Below are 15,398 nucleotides of genomic sequence, written 5' to 3'. Positions count from 1 at the left end.
AACTAAATAAGTGCTTACTTAGTTGTTTTAGTTATATACAGGTTAGGTGTTTTTCATCAACCAGAAAAAGAAGTGGTTGACCATAATTAACAGAGCTGAAGGGATTTATGTGGGAGGGGAAGTGAGCTAAGCCGATAGAGCAAGGTGATTTAGTACTACCTGATTTATTTATCTATTTATTTCCAGTTTGATTACTGGGGAAGTCCACTGGGCCCAATTGTGCCAGTTTTCAGTGGAGGCCCGGGGAGAAAATCTCCTTAATACATAATACAGTAAAGATACAAAAGTATAAAAGATACAGTATACAGTACAGTTTACAAATATGTACATTCAATATCAAGCATAAGCAACAAAGGTTATTGTGATAGATCTTAAGGGCTGTACTGTACAGATTCATTTAGACATACATGATAACATTTGAAGTGTGGAAACACTTCACATGCACTCATTTATGCACTCATTTAAAGTAAGATGCTATTTACAGTATTTACAAAGTTGAAATTGTGTGTTGAGTAGCTGTAGGAGTTGCAGAGAGCTTGGGTCCACTCTTAGGAAATAGCTATGGGAGGTAGAGAGAGCTTAGGAACCCAGGAGAGCAAATTAAACAGAATTAGGTAGGGTGAAAGCAGGATATTTTACAGTAACACAAACAAGGCTCATATATACAACACAAATAGGTTACAAGTCAAAGTGGAAAAGAATGATGAACTGGGTGGGGGGACAGTTGAAAAGTAAGATGAGAGTAGGATATTGGATGCAGGTCCTTAAGGAGAACAACCAAAATACAGATTATTTCCATGAAGTAGATGTCCTTATTCTAAAATCAAAGACAACACGGAAATGGAGAAGATTTTACCAAGAGGGATACCTGCAAGGAGTGGCACAAAAAGTATGGGGTTTTGAATTTAAGGGAGAATGCTAGCAAAATAACCAATGTTTTTGGAGTAAATAACTAGAGTGAGAAAGGTAATCCAGTGGGATGAAGCTAAGCAGAAGACTGAACTCCCGGTTAGTGACTGGACTGACAGCATATAGGCAAACAGCTAAATGAAAGACCAGCCCTGGTAAAATTTTGTTAAAAAAGACATAATTAGTAGGGAATATAAAACAATGCATGACAACTATACGAATCAGTCAGTGATGGTTAGAAAAAATTGTGAGAGAGAGACATGGAAGGCAGTTTAACAAGGGACAAAGGAAAGACATCTATATGATTTTCAAATATGCAACAGAGTCTACAAGGTTTAGGAGTTGTGCTTGGAAGTATCAGCGTAAGTATTTTGATACTACAAGCAGACCTCACAGAATTTTTCTCATATAAACAGCAAAGCTTAAGGTGTGATATGAAAAAGAGAGGCAATTGGGAACACAACTTGGCAGATTTTAAACATTTCATAGAGAGTACTTTGTTAGACATAATGAAATGATTCATTTGAGCTAGAATTAAATTCTTCATTGTCCAGACATAATAAGGCCTAAGACTAATGCGAATGACTGCCATAAAAGCAATTACTAGAAAATGAAAATCAAAATATAAAAAAAATTGTAACTCAAGTAGAGAATATGGTAAGGGAGATGAAAAAAGAACCGGAAATGGGATCTTTAGAAAAGGGGAGGATAAAATGAATAAATGTTATTTGTAGGAACGTTACATGCAGAATAACGGTCAGGAGGAGGAGTGAAATTTAAGCGAAGGTGGGACCAGAGCAATTTATTTAATTCACATACAAACTTACACACGTGTGTGTGTGTGTGTGTGTGTGTGTGTGTGTGTGTGTGTGTGTGTGTGTGTGTGTGTGCGCGCATACACACTCCCTCTGTGAAAATAACAGAAATGTTATATTATGGCTCATTTTCTCTTCTGTTACTCTATACTTACCTGTGTCACTTTTTAAAAATGTCATGTTTAATAAACATCTTAAAAAAATAAATTAGAAATAACATTGTGAATATATAAAAGCTTGCAGTTTCAAAATCCTACAGAGGTCACTGCTTTACTATTTGGTATAACAAGATGCAGAGCAGAAGAGATGCAAATTTCTTACCTGTAGCCCACTTTCTCACCAGTTATGCCAGGTACACAAGAGTTGCAGAAAACCACACCACATGACACTTACAGAAGTGATCGAAACTTATTTGATCACTTCAGCCAGTATCAAGTTCTTACAAGATTGTGCACAGTGGGGTTCGGGGAATATGCCTTTTCTCCAATGTAGACTAATCTCAGACTTGGTATATAAAATTAGCACGGGGTCTGTGTGTGTGTGTGTGTGTGGGGGGGGGGTCACAGCAGTGTTTTGGCTTTTGAGTTCAATAGTTAGCTATTTGAGATTAGCGTACTTTGATGTTCAGAAGTACATCCATATAAAGTTGTTGTGATGTGGGGAAAGAAGGGGGTTTACCCCTTAAAAAATGTATTTAGTATTCATGCATTTAGTGTTTAAGTGCATGTATTGTGGGAGCATGTGTTTTTGTGTTACATGCTCATGGGTGAGAGGGAATGTGGGCACGTGTCTCTCAGTCAACTAAATGTGCAGAATGTGTGCAAGTATATGTACAATTACCATTGCTTTTCATGATATCACTGTTTAGATGAGCAACATAGCAAGTATCTTTATCATCCATACAGCAAGATGTATTCCTGTTAGATTCATAGCTGATATGCCTTCTGTTCAGAATCAGCATGTCCTTCCTGTGTTTGCATGGAATTTGGAGTGCTCTGGTTTCCTTCCACTTACCAAGAGGCTTGCAGAAGGCTAACTGTTGGCATTAAATTTTCCTAGGTGTGCATGTGGTGTTTGAGTGTGATAGGGAATGATAGTAGAATACCAATCCTTTCTTCCATATTTGCCCTCGAAATTCCATGGATGGCAGTGGCTCTTCAAGGGATCAATATCAGACAACTCATAAAACATGACTGGATGCATTTACAATGATGAACAGAAAATTACTTTTACAAAAAAATTGTTGTGAACAAAAAAGAAACAGTCACAAATGCAGTCGGAGTTATCTAGCAAATGCTCTTGAAATAGCAAATCCAGAAAATCTAGTCTGCTTACAACTAGGTACCAACGTCAGTTCAATACAGCCTCTTCTTGGTTTGGCATTTAGGTCATAGTAACGCTAGCAGAAATTATCAAGCTACTTCTTATAATCCAGGGATCGAAACTCTCAATCTCCACTTGTTTACTTTGTGAAATTCAGCAGATCACTTATCCAAACAGAGATTGTGGGCAACTTGGCTAGGCTCAATTGGCTCTTGGACTGCATACTTGGCAACTATGAACCTATTAACACAATTTCAATACTCAGACTGATTACACAGGGTTTTCCAAAAAGCTAGCCCTTAAAGCAGACTACTTTCATACCCCAGTCTTTGCCCTTCAACAAACTACCATTCCAAGAGGGTAATTCCAATAGTTTCTCTTTTGCGGGGCAACAGGTCCCATCTCTTTTTCCAGATCATTTTTATTTTATTTTTAACATTTCTTAACCGGGAAAGTCCGACTTGGAACAAAGCCAATTTTTAGCAGAGGCCTGGAGAGAAACACTCCAGATGCACATCTTTGTGACTTGGGAGGAAACTGGAGCACCTGGAGGAAATGCAGACTCCGCACAGAAGGCACTCCAACCGGGAATCGAACCAGAGGACCTCTTGCTGTAAGGCAACAACGACAAAGTTCAAAGGTTCACAGAAAAGTACAAGGCTAGCTGCTTTTGTGGGACATTTTAAAGCCTAGCCAGTTTCCCTTTTTGTGCTTGAAAAAACCTATCCCATTTGGTTATAGACTGGCCTTATCCATCCTAATGTTGCTAATTACATACCACCCCAAATGAAAACAAACGGAATCATATCACTGATAATTTGAGGGGAACAAGCATTTATGACCTGCCTCTGGCCATTAGTAGTCCTGGTGTAAATGTTCAGTTTCCCATCCCCATCTCTAATCTGTACTGAAAATGGAGATGGGAAGTGTGTTCCTCAGCAGCGGTATCCTCTGCAAAATATACCAGTCTCTCCAAACCCTTCTGCTGATGTTGCAAAAGTGGTTTAGATCAATAGATAAGAGTATTTTTGATACCGTTTGACTTGCTGATGTGCAGTAAATCCACCAGTAATGGTTTGGTGGATGCCATATATGCCAGGCACAGGTCAGCTCTTAGTGGTCCAATACTGCCAGGGTGTTGGATCTGTGTTATTTAGGTCTTGGATCCTTTTACTAAGGTATCTCTGTGGGCTTTCCAGTTGTTGCACGTGTCTGGACAGATCATGCCAAAGGTTCACAACATTCAATGACTGGCCTAGTGACAGCGGAGTAAAGGAGGAAAGTACAGTTGTGTACACCTACCATAAATGTAGATGTTCGAGTGTCTTCACTGTTGCAGTCATAACTGTAGGGTGCTCCTGCCGGCAGGCAGCCCGAGGTCGGCCAGAATCCCAAAGTCTGGGTCCGGCGTCAGCTGTACAAGCTAGTACCCTGACGTCAGTACACTCTGGTACATAGCCCTCAGCCGACGCCATCTTCTCCAGCCTTTCTTGCCCTAGATGTCAGAATTTCCCAAAAATCATAAATGAATCCAACAAGGAAACACAAATACACCACAAAAGAGAGAAAAAGAGGGGATAGGAGGGAGGGAAACACCGACTGCAACAGTGAAGACACTAACATCTACATTTATGGTAGGTGTACACAACTGTACTATGTTCATCGTGTTTCACTGTTGCAGTCATAACTGTAGGGTGGAATCCCAAAGCAGCGAAAAAAGGGAGGAGGTCTAGACAGAAGGAGGGGCAGCAAGAAGACCCTGCAAAACAGCAGAGGCAAAGCCTGCCCTGGTCTTAGAATACAAAGGGAGATTGTAGTGCTTGGAAAAAGTATGCACAGAACTCCAAGTGGCAGCTTCCAAGATATCCTTGGTAGGAACTCCCCTGAGAAAAGCTGTAGAAGTAGCAGCTGCTCTAGTAGAATGACTTCTCACTGTACCTGGAAACTTGTTTCCCATGATGAGTGTAACAAAATCTTATTCCATAAGAAATCCATTTGGAAATAGTTTGTTTGGAAATAGCCTTTCCAAGAGAACTGGAGGCAAAAGAAACAAACAATTGGTCAGATTTTCTGAACTCTTTAGTCTTATCCAAATAAAATCGTAACTGTCTGTGCACGTCCAAGGAATGCAAAATCCTTTCCCCTTTATTCTGAGGATTAGGAAAGAAGGTAGGAAGGTGAATTGTTTGATTTAAAGCCACTTTCGAAATCACCTTAGGCATGAAAGTAGGATTGGTCCTCAAGGATACTCTGTCCTGGTGGAAAATAAGGTATGGTTCCACAGCCATGAGAGCTTGCAACTCTGAGACCCTTCTGGCAGAAGTCAAAGCTAACAAAAGAACTGTCTTCCAAGATAAAAACTTAATATCTGAAGATGCAGCAGGCTCAAAAGGAGGCAAAGTAAGTTTTTCCAAAACATAATTAAGATCCCAAGCAGGAATAGGAGGGGTCCTGGGAGGCCTTAAATTGTCTCACCAAAGGATGAGAAAAAACAGGGGGATCAGTATTGAAATGAGCAGAAATAGCAGAAGCATGAATCTTAATAGAAGAAAAGGAAAGTCCATTAGACAAAAGATCCGAAAGGTAAAGCAAAATAGAAGAGAGATCAGGTACCAGAGGGTCCAAGCCTCGGTCCTGCATCCAAATGCAAAATCTCTTCCATTTAGAGGCATAGGATTTCCTAGTGCTAGGGCGTCTAGCTTCCCAAAGAACATCCAAAACGTGTTTGGGAAGACTAGAAGAAATCAAATTCCTTTGAAGAGCCAAGCTGCCAGGCAAAGGGTCTTGAGATTGGAATGTAGCAACCGACCCTGATGCTGGGACAGAAGAGAAGGGTTCAGAGGGAGAATCCAAAGAGGCTCCAAGAACAGGTGCTTTAAAGTTGGATACCAAAACTGTCGAGGCCAATTTGGAGCAATCAAGATGAGGAACTTGGGCTTGCCCTGTTTTATCTTTAGTAATACCCGAGGAAGTAGAGGAAGAGGAGGGAAGGCATATCCCGAAAGGTTTCTCCAGCTGAAGGACAGGGCATCCACTTTCCAAGCTGCTTTGTGGAATGACCTGGTGCAAAAGTGAGGCAGCCGATGATTGAGATGGGATGCAAACAGATCTATCTGGGGGCATCCCCAAACTGCAGTAATCCTGTTGAATAAGTTGGTGTCTAGCATCCATTCGTGAGGATCCAAAATGTTCCTGCTCAGGCTGTCTGTTAAGAGATTCTGTTCTCCTGGTAAGAATTGGGCCTGGAGATGTAGATTCAGATTTAGAGCTGTGTCCCATAAAGCCATAGCTAGTCTGCAAAGGGGGTACAAATGAGAACCCCCCTGCTTGTTTATGTACCACATGACTGTGGTGTTGTCTGTGTAAATCAAAAGAGGCCCTGGATGCAAAAGGTTCTTGAAGGCTAGAAGAGTATTTTGAACTGCCAACATTTCCTTCAGATTGATGTGCCAGTGAAGATGATCCTTTGTCCAGGTTCCCTGCTGGCAATTGCCTAGAAAATGTACTCCCAAAGCATAATCCGAGGCATCCGTGGTTATGATTTGAGAAGGTTGAGGAAGACGGAAAGGCTTTCCTTCGTTTAAAGCACACACCCTGGACCACCAAAGGAACTCCTTCTGGAGGCAGGGGATCAGATGAATCAAGAGTGTCCAGATCATGGTAATGCTGCGACCATACACTTTTCAGATACTATTGAAGCTTTCTCATATGGAGCCTTGCATTTGGAATCAACAGAATGCAGGAAGCCATGTAGCCCAGTGCCTGCAGGAATTTCCTTGCAGTGAGCTGAGGGAGAGTTGCCAAAGTCTTGAAAATTGAAGTCAGCTGTATTTGTTTTTCTGTAGTGAGGAAGGCCCTTTGCAAGGTTGTATTTAAGAGGGCTCCCAGAAATACCATTTGTTGAGAAGGGATCAAATGTGACTTTTTTGTGTTCACTGAAAATCCCAGTAGGAGGAGAAGACGTTAAACAAAATCCAGATGTTGAAGTAAAAGATCCTTGCTGTCTGCCTGAATAAGGCAGTCGTCCAAATAGGGGTAAATCTGAATCCCCTGGAGTCTGCTATAAGCCACTACTGGTGCCAGGCGCTTGGTAAAGACTCTGGGCGCAGTAGATAAACAAAAGGGCAGTACAGAGAATTGAAAGTGTCTTGATCCTGCCTTGAACCTGAGGAATTTCCTGCGTTCCTGCCTGATGGGAATGTGTAAATAAGCTTCCTTTAGGTCCAATGTCACCATCCAGGCGTCCTGAGAGAGCATTGGAATCAGCTGCTGCAGAGTAAGCATCTTGAATTTTGGAATTTCCAAAAAGGTGTTTAACACAGAAAGGTCCAGAATAGGTCTCCATGAGCTTTGTTTTCTTGGAACCAGAAACAGTCTCGAATAAAACCTTTTCCCATCTCTGAGAGTGGAACAGGCTCTATGGCTCTCATAGCCAGAAGAGCATCCACTTGATTTAAGGCCTCTGACCATTGATGTTTTGGCAGATCTGGCCAACCGAAAGCCCTTGGCAAGGTACGAAAGTGGAATTTGTAGCCTTTAAAATCACGCCCAATACCCATTTGCCCTGGGTAATACGAGTCCAATTTCTGTAAAAAGAGAAAGTTTTCCTCTGAGAGGGCATCCAGGTAAAGAGGTCCTGTAGCCCAACCGAGAGAGTCATTGAGTTTGCTTTCTTTGAGATTGGGATCTGTCTTCTCCCTTCTAGGTGAAGAAGCAGTCCATTGCCTCGATCTGTAGGAGGCCTGAGCTTGGCCACGACCTCTGAGCGCCTATATCTTCCCCTTTGAGGCCTGTCAGACGTGGGAAAGGACCAATTCTTGGAGGGCCAATTCCTGGAAAATCTAGGAGGCTGAACTTGCAAGAAATCTTTCACAGTTTGCATAGATTTTGCCTTTTCTTCCATCTTTTTAATAACCTCCTCAGCCTTAGATCCAAAAAGAACATCATGCTGAACAGGGGCATCTAATAATTTAGCCTTAACCTGTTCAGGTAAACTTTGCTCACGAAGCCCAGCATGTCTCCTGATAACAGTACCAGAGGCTGCGGCCCTGCAAGAAGCATCCAAAGCATCAAAACCACAATGCAAGCTATGTTTGTTCAGTTGTTCATTTGCATGCAATACATCCTGTAGTTCCTTATCTTCTGCACATGTAGGAAGGGAAGCAAGCTTTTGCTTTAAAACAGACAAAAGAAATTGCTGATACTTAAACATATGAAACTGGCAATTTAAAGCCCTAACAGAAAGGGTAGCAGAAGTATATACCTTTTTGCCCCACCTGTCTAAAGCACGAGAATCCTTCTCAGAGGGAATAGGATTCTTAGAAGTAGCAACTTTAGCAGCCTTAGAACCCTGAGATATAGTTTCAGGATCTGCAGAAGGATTCTTAAATAAGAACAAATGAGACTCAGGAACCCTATAAAACCTATCAGGCTTAGAGGGAGCAGGAGGCATGGAATCAGGATTCAAATTAGCCTCGGAAAAAGCATCATCCACAATGTCAAGAACAGGAGGGATAGCCAAAGGCCTATGTTGAGGAAGAAGAAGAAATTCTCTAAGCCTCTTCTTGGAAGCAGAATAATGCTGACCTTCCCAATGAAAATGTTCCCTCATCTCATGTAAGGTTTCCCCAAAAGAAAAATCTTCAGGCGGAGAGGCAGAGGGCAAGGAGTCCCCAGCATCCGAATCCTCATAAGGAGGAAAATAATATTCCTGATCAGAGGAAGAGACAGAAGATATAGAAGCCTGATCAGAGGAATCCATAGGAACATCCTGTCGAGGCCTTTTCTCAGGGGGGGGGGGAGGTGAGAACCCCTAATCACTGTAAGCAAATCTTCAGCCACCCTTAACAATTGCTTCTGTGTCCTGGGAGTAGAATCAGAAGAAGCTTGAGCAGGAGCTTTAGACTTAACAGGAGTCTTTGTCTTTGCCTTTGCCTTTGAAATAGTGATGTGAGTAGGCCTGAATACCCCCTCAGAAGCCGGTACCTGCACAGCGGTTCCAGACCCATCCGAGGGAGCGACGTCCGAAGGTCCTGCAGCAGATAAAATAGAAGGCCTTGATGGCTCCCCATGGGAGTCCGTATCGGCCATCGGTTCAGAAGTGGCGGACGACAGGGGCTGCAAAAGCGCCTCACTGATGACAGCCGAACCGGACGCCGGCTCCAGCTGCAACGAGTCCTGTTTGGACCTCGGAGGCCTGTCCTTGTCTTTGCGCTTCTTTTGAATTCCGGTAGTGTCCGACGACATTCTATAATTGAAGCGTCTGCCAAAGTAATTCAGAGCCCAGTCGTACCTGCGTTTGATAGTACGAGAATTAAACCTGGCACAGAACCGACAACAAGAAACGTCGTGGTCAGGGCCTAAGCAAGGTAGACAGTAAGAGTGGAAATCTTTATGAGGTATTTGTTTTCCACATGTAATACAATTATTAACTTTTTCTGACATTGGAGGAACAAGAAAAAGATTCCCCAACAGGGTACTTAGCTTTGAGAAGAGAAGTAAGAACTTCGGACCGACAACAACCAAAAACGCTGTTTGAAAATTGCCAACCAACGACTTGCGAGCTGCTTTCCACCGCACGGCAAGAAAGACTGGAGAAGATGGCGTTGGCTGAGGGCTATGTACCAGAGCGTACTGACGTCAGGGTACTAGCTTGTACAGCAGACGCCGGACCCAGACTTTGGGATTCTGGCCGACCTCGGGCTGCCTGCCGGCAGGAGCACCCTACAGTTATGACTGCAACAGTGAAACACGATGAACATCAATGACATCCCTAGATATAGACACAACCCTTTGTTTATAAGCTGTGGAATATAGGAGGACTTTCTTAAAATACACACGTTGGTCAAAAGTTAAGTCACTCTCCACATAAGTTCCCAAATCCTGAACAACTGGGTTAACTCTAACGGTGTTTTGTCAATGTGGTAGTTCCATGGGGTACAGGTCTTCCCAAAGGATACAATAATGAATTTTTTGGCATTTAGTTCAATTCATGCATTTGGCACCAGCTACTTATTTGATGTAAACCTTCCTGCAGGATGGCCAAGTCATCTGCATACTCCGTGACTTCCCCTAAACTGCAGTCATCTGCTAAATTAATTATCCAGAGCCTCTGGTATTGGCTTTTACTTCAGAAAAGTAGAAGTTAAACAGGAGAGGTCCCGGCACAAAAACCCACAGTTTCAGACACACCATTCAGACTGCCTTTACCCTTCACATGTAATAACACCAGCACTTCTTTTCATAGCTTCTATAATAAAAGCTAAGGAATCAAGAGGTAGTAGTGATAAATACACTAGAAGGAGCTGCTCCTTATTAGATGAAGTGAAGAGGTGTGTGTTTCTGGTTTGCTTGCTTACTTCAGATTTAGACACTATGCACTTCCTAATCAAATTTTAAGAATTGCTAATTATGATGTAACTAATACAAAATGGATACCAACTTGGGTGGTCTTGAATCATAAGCATATTTTGGATAGGAAAATAAATCCTAAAGCATTACCCTTTATGGACAAAATTAGTATGATAAAATATGGGGTCATGGACCACATAATAACCTGTGTCTCATCTTTGCAAACTTTATTTCAGTCCGTAGATTTATTGCAATATATGATGGTTCTTCAACCTTTCCACAGGAATCCTAATTTTAAACTAAATAATCAGCTGATCGATCTCAGCAAATTTCCATTAATAGTTAATCTGACTCTATTTGATGTTTTTAATAAACTTGACTTATCAGCTTTACAAATTAGACAGGAAATGAATCTACCTAGAAGTTACATTGTTATAATGAGACAAGTTAAAGAACTTGCCTTGAGCTATTTTAGGAACTTTAAACCTGCAGCCGGATTTGTGGATAAATGCTCTGAATTGTGGCAAGCTAAACAAGACACTAAATTTATAGCAACTGCATACAAATTAATTAAGGATTTGAAATTTCAGGACAAAATTTTGCTTTCAGAGTATTGGGTAAACAAAGTAACAGACAATCAGATATTAAAAGCAATTGATATAACTAGGAAATCAGTTTCTTTTCAAAAACTGATGTACACGCAATTGATGATTTGGAACAATGCATATTACACACATCTTAGATTACATAAATTTAACCCTAGGAATTCTCCAATTTGTCCATATTGTGCAGATCAAACAGCGGATCTTCTTATGTTCTGGAGTTGTAACTGCGTATATAAACTTTGGAACTCTCTTAAAGTACAACTGCAAAAGATGGGTTATCAAAGTTCTACACTGTCATGGGAATTTATGATTCTACACATTCCTCCAAGAGAGCTTTCCAGATCGCAAACTATTATTTGTATGAATATTTTTTTGCTGATGAAACTCTATATAGCCACAAATTGGCTAGAACCACATAAGACATCATGGAATAATTTTAAGCTTGTGGCTATAAAACATATACTAGCACATAAATTACTTCTGAAACAAACTAACAAAAATATTAATAACCCGAAAATATGGGAAAAGGTCTTCAATATTATATTAGCATGATACTGATTTTAGGAATATATTAAATATAGGAAGCATTTCATGTAGATATTGTATAAATGGTTTGTAGTAGTTATAGTGTATTATGTGTATGATGTTTATTGTATTTTTGTAATGTGTGTGGAAAATATATTTCAATAAAAATTTATTATGGAAAAAAAAAAAGAAACTATGCACTTCCCTTCTATGACACACCTTCTAGAAAAGGCAGTCCCATGTGGTGTATAAATAGCTGTCACAATACCATAATAAGCAGCATGATGCTTAGACTTAGAAGTCACCATGTCACATGAGTTGCTCCAGGCTAGAACCACTGTCTATAGCACTGACATACAACATGCAAATCTGAGACATCTCATTTGCATTCAAGATACTCTGGCCTGGAAGATTCTGAATTTTGAAACAGATTAAATCTTTTCTGGATAACTTCGGGTTGCAATCCTGGTGATAATACAGTAATTGTATTGGGGAATGGTGAGTGATTAACACATTCTCTACTCAATAAGTGTTTCTTCAGGATGGTTTTATGCCATGGTATTTATCCTCCCGTGTATCTAAACAGCATATCCCATCATTGCTGAGTTTTCTACTGGTATAGCAGAAGGCGTGCTCATCCTTGTCTACAGTCAGAGAAGACTGAGGCATGCCAACCTGACAGGTATTTGTGTTCACTAAGAATTGCTTGGAAAATTCTGAGACTATTTGTATTTACGCTGAAAGTAGCATGGTCTTTCATTTCCTTAAAGAACCAAAGTTATGCCCTCAGCATAATGATGCATCTGTGTTATCCATTTTCATTCTTCCTCAGCTGATGGGTCTTGGATCCGACTTAGCCGCTTTTACCAGACTTGTGGATCTAGCTCTCAAGCTCCTCCCTTCACCCACAATGCTCTATTCTCTTGGTTTACCTTAACTCGAGTCTGCTGTCCCAACAGTGACATGTACCCGACACTCTCTTACAAAATGATACAAGATAAAAAAAAATACAGAAAGGCTGGAGCTCAAAGAAGTGGACAGGTGAGTTCCCAAAAGGACATCCCTTAGGCTTCACTAGGATAGAGGGAAGGTGGTTGCAGGGTGGGGAGGTGAAGAAGAATTAAAATGGACAACACACTAATTGTTATGGTGAGTACAAAACTTTTGAATCTGATGTTGTCATTTTCATTCATTCCACAACTGATGGGACAGAGTCCCCAGTATGCATGGAAGCACATCAATATCAAGGGAATGTTGACAGTGATCCATGCCTTCAAACTCCATCACCACCTATGGACTCCAGGTCCTCTTCTTATGGTTACACCACAGGGATGTGGTACCTCAATAAGCAAGGGGTTACAGGTCATACCCTCTGTGCCAGTTGGCTATGATGGCCTGACAGCTGGCTCTACAGCATTCTGACTCTGCAAGCATCATAAATTCCATCAAAGCAAAATGCTGTGGCAGACTGGCTAAAGAGATCCTGGGAAGACTCCCAAGAGTGGCTGCTCAAGGTAGTGGTGTTACAAGATCTAGTCCAGATGTGGGTAATGTCTCAAATAGATCTGCTCACCTCCTTTCAAAAAAGACAGCTAGAGAAATTCTGTTCTTAAAAATGCTGGATTTTTTCTTCATTATAAGTAGTTAACAATATACATTCAGGCTTGATACTGTTGGATATGTCATGAGTTTTAAGATTTGATGCTAAATTATTAAGATGTATTTTTTAATTCAACTGTCTTTTAGCATTTTATTTGATAATTTGTTTAACTAATTGTATAAGCAGATTGGCTGCTTGAATATTTAAATCTGGTGAGGTTGAAATGAAGCGATCAGGAAGATTGCGAAAGCACTTCTGTTTTTATTTGTTTGCTATTAAAGTCATTTTTTTCCTTCAGCCATGGTGGTTCGGCTTCATTTTTTGTTTTTATGCTTTGTTCTGGACATCCCTGCAGTCAAGCTTGGTAGACAGATGCATTCTTGTTCCCTTGGATGGGAATGTCCCTGTATGCATTTCCACTCTTTCCAATGATTCACAAGGTACTCCTGAAGACTCAAAGGAATACCAAAGATCAGTGTGGTAACCCCCCTGTTGGCCAGGCAAACTTGCTTTTCCTTTCTAATGGTAGTGGCTAAGGGCATTTACCACATACTTCATCACACTCAGGATTTTTGCAGATAGTGACGGGGTGACTGGGTCACCCCAATTTGAAACAACTGGAACGGACAGCCAGGATGATTCAATCTTGACTTTGGATACTTGCTTCATGAGGACATGCAGCAGGTGTTGAAGGAGGCCAGAAAATCTTATATTTACAAATATATGCATTTTTTTAAGGGGTGGCTAAATGGAAACAGAGGGCCTAATGAGGTTAACATCACTCTGGTCTTGAAATATTTTGCGAGCTACTGCATGACGGCATTTGTATGCATCCATTTAGGTACATTTAGCCAGCCACCTTTTCTTGTCTCCCAATAAATCCACTTTGTCTGCTTTTCTTTTGGTAAAACAGTTCATAAAAGGATTACTGCATATAATCCCCACCAAAAGCAAATCCCTCATCCATAGAATCTTAACTATGCCTTGGAAAAATTCTGAACCTGCTGCACCAGGCTGATCTGAAGCTCTTAACATGGAAAACGGTTTTGCTTATTGCTCTGACATCTGTAAGGTGAGTTTCTGATCTCCAAGCACTCATGATGGGACACAACCTTACCTGATTTTCCATCGAGATAGAGTAGTGTTATTCATTAATTCCTCTTTTATGCCAAAAGTGGGATCAGAGTTCACTCTCAGTTCATCTATCAACCTCCCTGCGTTCTTCCCAGAACCTAAGAATAAGGAAAAGAGGGCCCTTAATACCTTGGATATGCACCGGAAGCTCAGGTACTACCTTGACAGAACAAAACCCTTGAGGAAGGTTGAGACTTAATTCCTACACAGGGGCAAATGAGAGTCAACCTGTTTGTAAGCAAACCATTGTATGTTGCCTGTCCTCAGGTACTGCTTTTTGTAGCATCCTCCATGCCAAGGTGGATTCAGGCAAGGTAAAGGCAAATTCTATCAGGGCCTTTTCCTCTTTAGTGGTGTATTGGAAGGGTGTGGACTGAAAGTATTATACAGGCAAGCAGCTTGGTCCTTTACCCATACATTTACTAAGTAAGCTGGATGCCTTTTCTAGAGCCAGAGCAGGCCTCACTATGACCATTCTCCAAGGGCTCCTGGACCATTACTCTTAGGTCGGATAAGCTTTGGGACTCTATCTGAATGCCAGTAAGGCAGTGACTTTGGTGAACACAGTACAAATGCTTAAGTACTACCTCCCTGTAACATCAGATGTTCGTAAACCAAACTGCGTTACTGGCAGTACCTAGTCATCATGCCCCATTTTTGCTGTACACAACTTTTTTGTTTGGATTGCTGCTGAGTGATGGTACACAGTATTTATTGCTGTGTATGTGTGTTTGTATGGTTTTGGTTTGAAACACTGGGTTTTCGCAAAGCTTGCATTTCCATCTTTTCTTCCTGCTGGACCCTAGAAAACTGAAAGAGTCCTTTCTCTGAGTCTGTAAGGCAGTCCCTGTACAGCCTGGTGATTGGTCCACTACACCCACAGTCAGGCAGTGGGAGGGGCTTTGAACTTTAGTACACTTCCAGATGAAGGTAGCAAGTCCTTACCTCCCCAAATGCTGATAAGGCAGTCTGTTCCAAGAAAGTACAGTTGTGCAAAATCTTATCATAACAGAAGATGTCCTCTTCACTGCTGCAGTATTCTTTAAAATAGTGAAATCCCTGCCAAAGGTAGGCTGATGTCCAGCCAGTATACCAAATCCTTTAGGTTGTAATGGGTACACCATAAGTCACACGTAT

The 15,398-nt window shown here is 41.2% G+C and overlaps 1 protein-coding gene across 1 annotated transcript in view; it reads right to left on the bottom strand.

Moving 5' to 3' along the window:
* Window positions 1–15,398, bottom strand: part of RHBDF2 (rhomboid 5 homolog 2) — a 1,958,103-nt gene that overhangs the window by 1,360,365 nt on the left and 582,340 nt on the right. The gene's annotated exons all lie outside the window — the stretch shown is intronic.

This window comes from Protopterus annectens, chromosome 12.part0, assembly GCF_019279795.1.
Source record: "Protopterus annectens isolate FY-2018-M chromosome 12.part0, PAN1.0, whole genome shotgun sequence".
Classification (NCBI taxonomy): Eukaryota; Metazoa; Chordata; order Ceratodontiformes; family Protopteridae; genus Protopterus; species Protopterus annectens.
Note: the sequence above shows the minus strand (reverse complement) of the source record. Positions and strands in the feature narration are given on the sequence as shown.